At 44.1% G+C, this 12,500-nt stretch overlaps 1 protein-coding gene and 1 long non-coding RNA gene across 2 annotated transcripts in view; both read right to left on the reverse strand.

The window, feature by feature from the left end:
- LOC133591914 (uncharacterized) overlaps positions 1-2,111 on the reverse strand; it is a 13,026-nt gene extending 10,915 nt beyond the window's left edge. Inside the window, exon 1 of the long non-coding RNA XR_009814532.2 lies at positions 1,900-2,111. This is a non-coding gene — a long non-coding RNA (uncharacterized lncRNA). The remainder of the gene's footprint in view (positions 1-1,899) is intronic.
- A 9,739-nt stretch (positions 2,112-11,850) lies between these two features.
- The window catches only part of LOC133591922 (C-X-C chemokine receptor type 3-like), a 13,073-nt gene continuing 12,423 nt past the window's right edge, over positions 11,851-12,500 (reverse strand). Inside the window, exon 3 of the mRNA XM_061944471.2 lies at positions 11,851-12,500. This exon is cut by the window's right edge and continues 822 nt beyond it. The gene's annotated coding sequence lies outside the window, so the exon portion shown is untranslated.

The raw sequence follows: 12,500 nt of genomic DNA on the forward strand, positions 1-12,500 counted from the left end.
TGAGATAGGCTCCAGCGCCCCCCGCGACCCCAAAGGGAATAAGCGGTAGAAAATGGATGGATGGATGTACTGTACTGTGTAAACTGTACTGTGTGTTCTCTTCCTTTGCAATCTGCTAGTAAAAGTTTCAATCAATCAGAGGTGGGTAGAGTAGCCAGAAATTGTACTCAAGTAAGAGTACTGTTACTTTAGAGATTTATTACTCAAGTAAAAGTAAGGAGTAGTCACCCAAATATTTACTTGAGTAAAAGTAAAAAGTATGTTGTGAAAAAACTACTCAAGTACTGAGTAACTGATGAGTAACATACACACACATATCATATATATATATATATATATATATATATATATATATATATATATATATATATATATATGTGTATATACATATATACATATATATATATACATATACATATACATATATACACACACATATATATATATACAGTATATAATTTATATTTATTTATTTTGCCGTTTTTGTTTACATGTTAAAGGTGTTTTAATGAATATACATGCATGTTTAACACATATAGATTCCTTTCTTTCATGAAGACAAGAATATAAGTTGGTGTATTACCTGATTCTGATGACTTGCATTGATTGTAATCAGACAGTAGTGCTGATAGCGTCCACGTTTTCAAATGGAGGAGAAAAAAAGTTCCTCCTTTCTGTCTAATACCACATGAAAGTGGTGGGTTTTTGGCATCTTATTTGTCCAGCTTCCATATTCGTTTTTATACACTTTACAAGAAATACATTGGCGGCAAACTCCGTAGCTTGCTAGCTTGTTTGCGCTGGCTTTCGGAGACTCTTGTTTTGAAAGCGCAGGCGCGATGGAGCGGCACTTTTATTGTGAAGACAGGAACTGTGCAGTCAGTCTTTAGGCTCTTGACAGGATGTACGATTGAAATAAAAAAGGGTCTTTTTTCCTTCACACTTTTGATTGATTGATTGAAACTTTTATTAGTAGATTGCACAGTACAGTACATATTCCGTACAATTGACCACTAAATGGTAACACCCCAATAAGTTTTTCAACTTGTTTAAGTCAGGTCATGTGACCACCTGGCTCTGTTTGATTGGTCCAACGTCACCAGTGACTGCATCTGATTGGTGGAACGGAGTGAACGTCACCAGTGACTGTATTTGTTGAAACGCAGGCACTATGAAGGTCTGTCTGACAGACCAAAACAAACAAAGCGTGCATTAACAGATCGATAAAAATTAGTAGCGAGTAGCGAGCTGAATGTAGATGAAAGTAGCGGAGTAAAAGTAGCGTTTCTTCTCTATAAATATACTCAAGTAAAAGTAAAAGTATGTTGCATTAAAACTACTCTTAGAAGTACAATTTATCCCAAAAGTTACTCAAGTAGATGTAACGGAGTAAATGTAGCGCGTTACTACCCACCTCTGCAATCAATCAATCAAAAAACCTGCAAATCAGGTGGAAAATTAGGGGGAACATTGTTTGGGGGTATCCATAATACGCTGACAGGGAGAATTTTTTATTTACACGAGAAGTCGGATGTCTCTTTACCTCCGTGGCGGAGGCTCCGCCGAACCCCTAGGGCAGGGGTCGGCAACCTAAAATGTTTAAAAAGCCATATTGGACCAAAAATACAAAAACAAATCTGTCTGGGGCCGCAAAAAATGAAAAGCCATATTACATACAGGTAGTGTGTCATGAGATATACATTGAATTAAGAGGACTTAAAGGAAACTAAATGAGCTCAAACGAGGCATAATGATGCAATATGTACATATATATATGTACATATTGCATCATTATGCTAGCCTAAATAGCATGTTAGCATCGATTAGCTTGCAGTCATGCGGTGACCAAATATGTCTGATTAGCACTCCCCACAAGTCAATAACATCAACAAAACTCACCTTTGAGTATTCACGTACAACGTTAAAAGTTTGGTGGACAAAATGAGACAGAAAAAGAAGTGGCATAAAACACGTCCTAGAAAGTCGGAGAAAGTTATACACTATGGTGAGTTCAAGGACCGCCAAAATTAGTAGGACAAAACGGCGCTCGCCAAATACTCGAATCAGTGAAGCATGTTTAATATAAACAGTGTGATTTATAACAATTATGGAGGTTTGTGTCATGTTTGTCCTCCTACAGAAGCCATATTAACACAAAAAATATATATGTTTTTTCCCCTCATCTTTTTCCATTTTTCATACATTTTTGAAAAAGCTCCAGAGAGCCACTAGGACGGCGCTAAAGCCGCTAGAGCCGCGGGTTGCCAACCCCCGCCCTAGGGCAGTGGTTCTTAACCTTGTTGGGGGTACCGAACCCCACCAGTTTCATTTGCACATTCACCGAACCCCTTCTTTAGTGAAAAAAAAAAAAAAAAAAAAGTTTTCAAATTCAATAAAAAGTTATGTTTTTTTTACTGGTGCACAAAATGAACCGTGCATGAACATCGCCTAGTTCAAAGAACAAAACCAACAAAGTGCATGAACTCACAACATATTACACACATTACCATGAATTGATTAACATCATACTTGCCAACTTTGAGACCTCCGATTTCGGGAGGTGTGGGGGGGGGGGGGCATGGTTGGGGGCGTGGTTAAGAGGGGAGGAGTATATTTACAGCTAGAATTTTCATATATATATATATGTATATATATATATGTCTTAATAAGGTTATCCAAAAAATAGTGCTCGATACCGTAGTAGAGCGCAATATATGTATGTGTGGGAAAAAAAAATCACAAGACTATTTCATCTCTACAGGCCTGTTTCATGAGGGGGGTTCCCTCAATCGTCAGGAGATTTTAATGGGAGCATTCACATACCATGGTTTATATAGGGCACAGAGTGGGTGGGTGCAGGCTGGCGTAGGGGCGTGGTGATTGGCTCATGTGTTACCTAGGAGGTGTTTCCGTCTGTGGCGGCATGCTGTTACAATTTCGCTGCGCTTGTTGAGGGATGACAGGTCTGGACGGTAAATAATAAACAGTTTCTCTTTCAAGCATAGGTTGCATCTTTTATTACCACTATTGTAAGGTGTGCTGGATGCAAGAATTTGCCATGTTATTGAATATTCAACATTATTGTCTTTGAGGTCCCAAATGTGTTTGCTGAGTTCTGTGGTATTCCGCAGGTTTTGGTTCCTGAAAGAAGCCTTGTGATTGTTCCATCTGGTTTTGAACTCTCCCTCGGTTAATCCTACATATGTGTCGGATGTGTTAATGTCCTTGCGTGTTACCTTAGATTGGTAGACAACTGATGTTTGTAAGCACCCCCCGTTGAGAGGGCAATCAGGTTTCTTTCGACAGTTGCAGCCTTTGTTGGTTTTGGAGTCGCTCTGTCCGGGGGCCGACGGCTCATTTGCAATTGTTTTGTTGTGGTTTGAGATAATTTGTCGTATATTGTTCATACAGCTGTAGCTCAATTTAATGTTGTTCTTGTTGAATACTTTTCTTAGGGTGTTGTCTTTGGGAAAGTGTTTGTCAATCAGATTGAGGAATTTGTGTCCAATGTTAGTTGAGACGTTTTTGCTGTATCGGGGGTTGTACCAGATGATGTCGTTTCGTTTTCTGTTCTTTTTTGGTTGGTTTCCTGGCGTGGGTTCATAGGTGAGGGTGAAATTGTATCCGCTTTCATCAAGGGCTTTTTGGTACGGGGGGTTGCTTGGTCAAATTCAGCTTTGCTAGATGACAGCATCGATAGCCTTTTATTAATTCCGGTAGGTATCCTTTTTGTGGTGGTGGGTGGGTGGTTGCTGTCATGGTGCACGTATTGGAGTGTTGTGTTGGGTTTCGTGAATGGTTGGTAGCTGTTACTGGTATATATATATATATATATATATATAAGAAATACTTGACTTTCAGTGAAATCTAGCTATATATATATATAAATAAGAGAAATACTTGAATTTCAGTGTTCATTTATTTACACATATACACACACATAACACTCATCTACTCATTGTTGAGTTAAGGGTTGAATTGTCCATCCTTGTTCTATTCTCTGTCACTATTTTTCTAACCATGCTGAACACCCTCTCTGATGATGCGTTCTGCTTCGTCTCCTTGTTGTGTGCGCAGTTGTGCACTGCACTCTCTAAAAGCCATAGATGTTATTGTCACATATGCATGTACAGTAGATGGCAGTATTGTCCTGTTTAAGAGTGTCACAACATTGCTGTTTACGGCAGACGAACTGCTTTACGGTAGACGAAAACGTGACTGCTGTTGTTGTGTGTTGTTACCGCGCTGGGAGGACGTTAATGAAACTGCCTAACAATAAACCCACATAAGAAACCAAGAACTCGCCCTCCATCATTCTACAGTTATAAACGTCATTGGGCAGGCACGCGGTTTATATTGTGGGAAAGCGGACTTGAAAACTGTCTACACGTCACTCAGGTCCGCCTGAATTTCGGGAGTTTTTCGGGAGAAAATTTGTCCCGGAAGGTTTTCGGGAGAGGCGGCGAATTTCGGGAGTCTCCCGGAAAATCCGTGAGGATTGGCAAGTATGATTAACATGGACCCCGACTTAAACAAGTTGAAAACGTATTGGGGTGTTACCATTTAGTGGTCAATGGTACGGAATATGTACTGTACTGTGTAAACTGTACTGTTTCATATAAGGTATTCTATTCCTTTGCAATCTGCTAGTAAAAGTTTCAATCGATCAATCAAAAAACCTGCAAATCAGATGGAAAATTAGAGGGAACATTGTCTGGGGGTATCCATAATACGCCGATAGGGAGAAGTTTTTATTTACACAATAAGTCGGATGTGTCTTTACCTCCGTGGCGGAGGTTCCGCCGAACCCCTAGGGTTCGATCGAACCCAGGTTAAGAACCACTGCCCTAGGATTCGATCGAACCCAGGTTAAGAACCACTGCACTAAAACATGCATGTTGTTATTGCTTTATGGAGACGACCGGATTACTTGGTTTATCTTTGAAGTTTTACCACGGACAACATTATGATTTGAGAACAATAACACTGATAAGGACTTACGGCCTTTATCTTGATAACACTCAAGTGATACGTAGCAGCCAAAACAATAACACACTCAAACATTTGCATCATTTCAATACGCTACCACATTTGCTGGGTGTACAGAGCTGAATAATAATGTTATGAACCACTGCTTAAAGGGGAACATTATCACCAGACCTATGTAAGCGTCAATATATACCTTGATGTTGCAGAAAAAAGACCATATATTTTTTTAAACCGATTTCCGAACTCTAAATGGGTGAATTTTGGCGAATTAAACGCCTTTATAATATTCGTTCTTCGTCACATCGGGAAGCAATCCGCCATTTTCTCAAACACCGAGTCAAATCAGCTCTGTTATTTTCCGTTTTTTCGACTGTTTTCCGTGCCTTGGAGACATCATGCCTCGTCGATGTGTTGTCGGAGGGTGTAACAACACCAACAGGGACGGATTCAAGTTGCACCAGTGACCCAAAGATGCCAAAGTGGCAAGAAATTGGACGTTTGTTCCGCACACTTTACCCACGAAAGCTATGCTACGACAGAGATGGCAAGAATGTGTGGATATCCTGCGACACTCAAAGCAGATGCATTTCCAACCATAAAGTCAAAGAAATCTGCCGCCAGACACCCATTGAATCTGCCGGAGTGTGTGAGCAATTCAGGGACAAAGGACCTCGGTGGCGCGGCAAGCAATGGCAGCAGTTTGTTCCCGCAGACGAGCAAGCTATCGACCCTAGCTTCCCTGGCCTGCTGACATCAACTCCAAAACTGGACAGATCAGCTTTCAGGAAAAGAGCGCGGATGAGGGTATGTCTACAGAATATATTAATTGATGAAAATTGGGCTGTCTGCACTCTCAAAGTGCATGTTGTTGCCAAATGTATTTCATATGCTGTAAACCTACCGTATTTTCCGCACTATTAGCCGCACCTAAAAACCACAAATTTACTCAAAAGCTGACAGTGCGGCTTTTAACCCGGTGCGCTTTATATATGGATAAATATTAAGATTCATTTTCATAAAGTTTCGATCTCGCAACTTCGGTAAACAGCCGCCATCTTTTTTCCCGGTAGAACAGGAAGCGCTTCTTCTTCTACGCAAGCAACCGCCAAGGTAAGCACCCGCCCCCATAGAACAGGAAGCGCTTCTTCTTCTACTGTAAGCAACCACCCGCCCGCGTAGAAGAAGAAAAAGCGCGCGGATATACCGTACGTTTCATTTCCTTTGTGTGTTTACATCTGTAAAGACTACAAAATGGCTCCTACTAAGCGTCAGGGATCCGGTTCATGAAAAGACGCAATCTCTCCATCCGCACACGGATTACTATTTCACAGCAACTGATATTCCTGTGAACCGCACTGTGGATACAACGGGAGCACGTACGGTGAATATTCGCACCACAGGGAATGAGAAGTCATCCTTCACTGTGGTTCTAGCTTGCCATGCTAATGGCCAGAAACTTCCACCCATGGTGATATTCAAAAGGAAGACCTTGCCAAAAGAGACCTTTCCAGCCGGCGTCATCATAAAAGCTAACTCGAAGGGATGGATGAAGAAAAGATGAGCGAGTGGTTAAGGTAAGTTTAAGTTTACGCGAAGAGGCCGGGTGGCTTTTTTCACGCAGCTCTGTCCATGTTGATATACGTATGTTTGTGATTGCACATTTGCGTACATTTTGGTAGTGAACAGAGTTGTTAGAACGCTGGTTTTTAATATATTATTAAAGTTTGACTGACCTATCTGACTGTTTTTTTGACATTCCTTTAGCGCAGTTAGATGCGGCTTACAACACGGGGCGGCTTATAGGTGGACAAAGTTTTGAAATATGCCGTTCATTGAAGGCGCGGCTTTTAACCCAGGGCGCCTTATGGTGCGGAAAATACGGTAGTTCATAGTTGTTAGTTTCCTTTAATATCAAACAAACACATACCAATCGTTGGTTAGTGTCATGTCTGTGTAATCATGTTTTGTTTTAAGTCATGTTTTGTTTAGTTTCTGGCTTTTCACTCCCTTGTCTTGTTTGCATGATTACCCATTAGTTTCACCTGTTCCACGTTTGGACTCATTGTGCACTCTTGTTTGTCACCATAGCAACCATTAGTTTTCACCTGTCACGTCACGCACCTGTTTCACGTTTTGAGTCACGCACCTGTTTTCGTTAATCATGTCTGTGTTATTTAAGCTTTTCATTTTCTGTTGTTCGTCCTGACGACATCACCACATTTATGCTCTGTCCATGCTGTGACGACCGGGGCGCATGGTGATGCGGGGTTTCGTTCTCCCAGGATGCAACGGACTTCGGACACAGCGTGAAGGTAAAAGAAATGATTTATTTACCGGAATAAATAACTGGAACAAAGAAAAGGGTGCTCATAGCACATAAGGCAAAAACTAAAAGAGCTAGCATGGGAGCTAGAAGGTAAAAAAGGAGTTTAGCGTGGAAGCTAGCAGGTACAGAGCCAGAACAAAAGTCGTCAACTGTTGCATGAAAACAAACTACGAAGCCAGAACGAATGACAGGGAGGACAGGCTTAAATAATAATGTCAGTGATGACAAACAGGTGCGTGTCGGGAACAAACGCGGCAGGTGAAAATAATAAGCAGCCATGGCAACAAACTCAGGTGTACAAAACAGGTACTCAAGGAGTCCAAAACTAACCAAAAACACAAGTATCTTGAAAACGTAAACAGAAAATATGATCCGGGCAGCGGATCATAACAGTACCCCCCCCTTAAGGGACAGATTCCAGATGTCCCCTAGAAAAACTAAAACCCCCCCAACTATAACAAAGTTCAAGAGTCAAGGGAGGGTGGAGGGAGGATTTGGCGGAGGGTCGCCAGGTCACATGTCCCCGAATCCACCGGGGACGAGTCATGTGGCGGCGGCGAATGGACGGGTGTATATAACGATGGTTAAAATCAGGCACTTTGAAGCTTTTTTTTAGGAATATTGCGGTGATGGGTAAAATTTTGAAAAAAACTTGGAAAAATAAAGTAAGCCACTGGGAACTGATTTTTAATGGTTTTAACCCTTCTGAAATTGTGATAATGTTCCCCTTTAAAGTCAGCACAGTCCCAAGAATCTCAGCGGAGTTACGAGACTCCACTTCCAAGGTGATTAATCCATGCGTGGAAACACGGTCACGCTGCCAGAATCACGCTTCCAGAACAATCCTGGCATTTAGTGTGGGAAATGTTACTTCCACTAATAGAACGCGGACCGGCTGACCAATGGGATCGCAGATGCTTGGATAGACCTAACCTTATAAGCCAGAAACAAAAAAGGGAAATGTTGGGTCATTTCAACCAGGTCCGATGAAAAGTCGGGCATAATATGACGCGGCAGGATTGACAGGTATGATGGGATTTGCAGGGTAGAGTTTTAACTTGCACTTACAGATGTAGCGACAAACTGTAGTCACTGACAGTGGTTTTCTGAAGTGCTTCCTGTGCACTTAAGATGTGACTTTAAGGTTTTACTACTTACGTATAAAATACTACACGGTCTAGCTCCGTCCTATCTTGTCGATTGCATTGTACCATATGTCCCGGCAAGAAATCTGCGTTCAAAGAACTCCGGCTTATTAGTGATTCCCAGAGCCCAAAAAAAGTCTGCGGGCTATAGAGCGTTTTCTATTCGGGCTCCAGTACTATGGAATGCCCTCCCGGTAACAATTAGAGATGCTACCTCAGTAGAAGCATTTAAGTCCCATCTTAAAACTCATTTGTATACTCTAGCCTTTAAATAGCCCCCCTGTTAGACCAGTTGATCTGCCGTTTCTTTTCTTTTCTCCTCTGCTCCCCTTTTCCTTGAGGGGGGGGGGCACAGGTCCGGTGGCCATGGATGAAGTGCTAGCTGTCCAGAGTCGGGACCCGGAATGGACCGCTCGCCTGTGCATCGGCTGGGAACATCTCTGCGCTGCTGACCCGTCTCCGCTCGGGATGGTGTCCTGCTGGCCCCACTATGGACTGGACTCTTACTATTATGTTGGATCCACTATGGACTGGACTCTCACAATACTATGTCAGACCCACTCGACATCCATTGCTTTCGGTCTCCCCTAGAGGGGGGGGGGGGTTACCCACATATGCGGTCCTCTCCAAGGTTTCTCATAGTCATTCACATCGACGTCCCACTGGGGTGAGTTTTTCCTTGCCCTTATGTGGGCTTTGTACCGAGGATGTCGTTGTGGCTTGTGCAGCCCTTTGAGACACTTGTGATTTAGGGCTATATAAATAAACATTGATTGATTGATTGATTCCCGAGCCTATGTGGTGATATCCTTTACACACCGATGTCACTTTTTGATGCGGTACCGCCTGAGAGAGCCAAGGTCTGTAATTGCATCGCTTGTGTGCAATTCTCTGGAGATGATGTTTCGGACCGTGGATGGTGAAATCCCTACATTCCCTGCAATAGCTGGTTGAGAAATGTTGTTCTTAAACCGTTCGACAATTTGCTCACGCATTTGTTCACAAAGTGGTGACCCTCGCCCCGTCCTTGTTCGTGAACGACCGAGCATTTCACGGGAGCTGCTTTTACACACAACCATGGCACCCACCTGTTCCCAATTAGCCCGTTCACCCGTGGGATGCTCCGAATAAGTGTTTGATGAGCATTCCTCAACTTTCTCAGTCTTTTTTGCCACTCGTGCCAGCTTTTTTGAAACACGTTGCATGCGTCAAATTCCAAATGAGCTAATATTTGCAAAAAGTAACTAAGTTTTCCAGTTCGAACGTTAAATATCTTGTCTTCGCAGTCTATTCAATTGAATATAGGTTGAAAAGGGTTTGCAAATCATTGTATTTTACGTGCCAACTTCACTGGTTTGGTGGTTTGTACGTCAGACTAAGCTCTACCTAGTGGTGAAGTTTGGGAATTACAGTTTTCGCATGGCTTCATCTGGCCAGGATCTTCAGCTCTCACTGGATCGGTTCGCAGCTGAGTGTGAATCAGCACCTCCAAGTCCGAGTCCATGGTTCTCGCCCGGAAAAGGGTGGAGTGCCATCTCCGGGTTGGGGAGGAGATCTTGCCCCAAGTGGAGGAGTTCAAGTACCTCGGAGTCTTGTTCACGAGTGAGGGAAGAGTGGATCGTGAGATCGACAGGCGGATCGGTGCGGCGTCTTCAGTAATGCGGACGCTGTATCGATCCGTTGTGGTGAAGAAGGAGCTGAGCCGGAAGGCAAAGCTCTCAATTTACCGGTCGATCTACGTTCCCATCCTCACCTATGGTCATGAGCTTTGGGTTATGACCGAAAGGACAAGATCACGGGTACAAGCGGCCCAAATGAGTTTCCTCCGCCGGGTGGCGGGGCTCTCCCTTAGAGATAGGGTGAGAAGCTCTGTCATCCGGGGGGAGCTCAAAGTAAAGCCGCTGCTCCTCCACATGGAGAGGAGCCAGATGAGGTGGTTCGGGCATCTAGTCAGGATGGACCTTCTACCGCTCGTCCATCGAGAGCCTGCTGACCTACTGTATTACGGTATGGTACAGCAGCTGCACTGCAGCAGACAGGGAGAGGCTGCAAAGAGTGGTCAAGACGGCTCAGAAGATCATCGGCCGCCCTCTCCCCTCTCTGACGGACATCTACACCTCCCGCTGCCTCAACAGAGCCAGTGCCATCATCAAGGACAGCACCCACCCTGGCTCTGACCTGTTTCACCTGCTGCCCTCTGGGAAGCGCTACAGGTGCATTAAAACCAAAACAAACAGGCTAAAGAACAGCTTCTTCCCCAGGGCCATAACCATCCTGAACGGACTGCCCCATTGTCCCTCATAACTGCCTTCTCTTCGGTGCAATAACCCATTCCACCAACCACCCTGTTTTTTTTTTGTTTTTTTTCATGTATATATTCATTTCACACCATATTCATTGCACTTCTACATTTTTTATATTTTTATATATTTGCACATTGTTTTTCTAGCATGCACACATCGCACTGTATGGAATGGCCTCAATCTCGTTACCTTGCGTAATGACAATAAAGCTGATTCTGATTCTGATATTTGCAAAAAATAACAACGTTTTCCAGTTCGAGCGTTAAATATCTTGTCTTCGCAGTCTATTCAATTGAATATAGGTTGAAAAGGGTTTGCAAATCATTGTATTTTACGTGCCAACTTCACTGGTTTGGGGGTTTGTACGTCAGACTAAGCTCTACCTAGTGGTGAAGTTTGGGAATTACAGTTTTCGCATGGCTTCATCTGGCCAGGATCTTCAGCTCTCACTGGATCGGTTCGCAGCTGAGTGTGAAGCGACTGGGATGAGAATCAGCACCTCCAAGTCCGAGTCCATGGTTCTCGCCCGGAAAAGGGTGGAGTGCCATCTCCGGGTTGGGAAGGAGATCTTGCCCCAAGTGGAGGAGTTCAAGTACCTCGGAGTCTTGTTCACGAGTGGGGGAAGAGTGGATCGTGAGATCGACAGGTGGATCGGTGCGGCGTCTTCAGTAATGCGGACGCTGTATCGATCCGTTGTGGTGAAGAAGGAGCTGAGCCGGAAGGCAAAGCTCTCAATTTACCGGTCGATCTACGTTCCCATCCTCACCTATGGTCATGAGCTTTGGGTTATGACCGAAAGGACAAGATCACGGGTACAAGCGGCCCAAATGAGTTTCCTCCGCCGGGGCTCTCCCTTAGAGATAGGGTGAGAAGCTCTGTCATCCGGGAGGAGCTCAAAGTAAAGCCGCTGCTCCTCCACATCGAGAGGAGCCAGATGAGGTGGTTCGGGCATCTGGTCAGGATGCCACCCGAACGCCTCCCTAGGGAGGTGTTTAGGGCACGTCCAACCGGTAGGAGGCCACGGGGAAGACCCAGGACACGTTGGGAAGACTATGTCTCCCGGCTGGCCTGGGAACGCCTCGGGATCCCCCGGGAGGAGCTGGACGAAGTGGCTGGGGAGAGGGAAGTCTGGGCTTCCCTGCTTAGGCTGCTGCCCCCGCGACCCGACCTCGGATAAGCGGAAGAAGATGGATGGATGGATGGCACGCTTTTGACACTAAATGTCATTAATTCATTCGGATCTAGACTAGAGTGCGGTTATAAACACAGAACATTTTCAGAATAAACTGACTCGCCTGCTCTTAAACCGAAGTAGCGGATATACGAGTATGACAAAACCTACTCAGTGGCCTAGTGGTTAGAGTGTCCGCCCTGAGATCGGTAGGTTGTGGGTTCAAACCCCGGCTGAGTCATACCAAAGACTATAAAAATGGGACCCATTACCTCCCTGCTTGGCACTCAGTATCAAGGGTTGGAATTGGGGGTTAAATCACCAAAAATGATTCCCGGGCGCGGCCACCGCTGCTGCCCACTACTCCCCTCACCTCCCAGGGGGTGATCAAGGGTGATGGGTTAAATGCAGAGAATAATTTCGCCACACCTAGTGTGTGTGTGACAATCATTGGTACTTTAACTTTAACTTTAACAATGACCTTCTTTGTTACACAGCAGCAACTACAATAGTTAAAATACAGCCGTTAAAAGAAATGTAACAAAAATGTTGGTTAAATAAATAAC

This window comes from Nerophis lumbriciformis, linkage group LG04 (assembly GCF_033978685.3).
Source record: "Nerophis lumbriciformis linkage group LG04, RoL_Nlum_v2.1, whole genome shotgun sequence".
Classification (NCBI taxonomy): Eukaryota; Metazoa; Chordata; class Actinopteri; order Syngnathiformes; family Syngnathidae; genus Nerophis; species Nerophis lumbriciformis.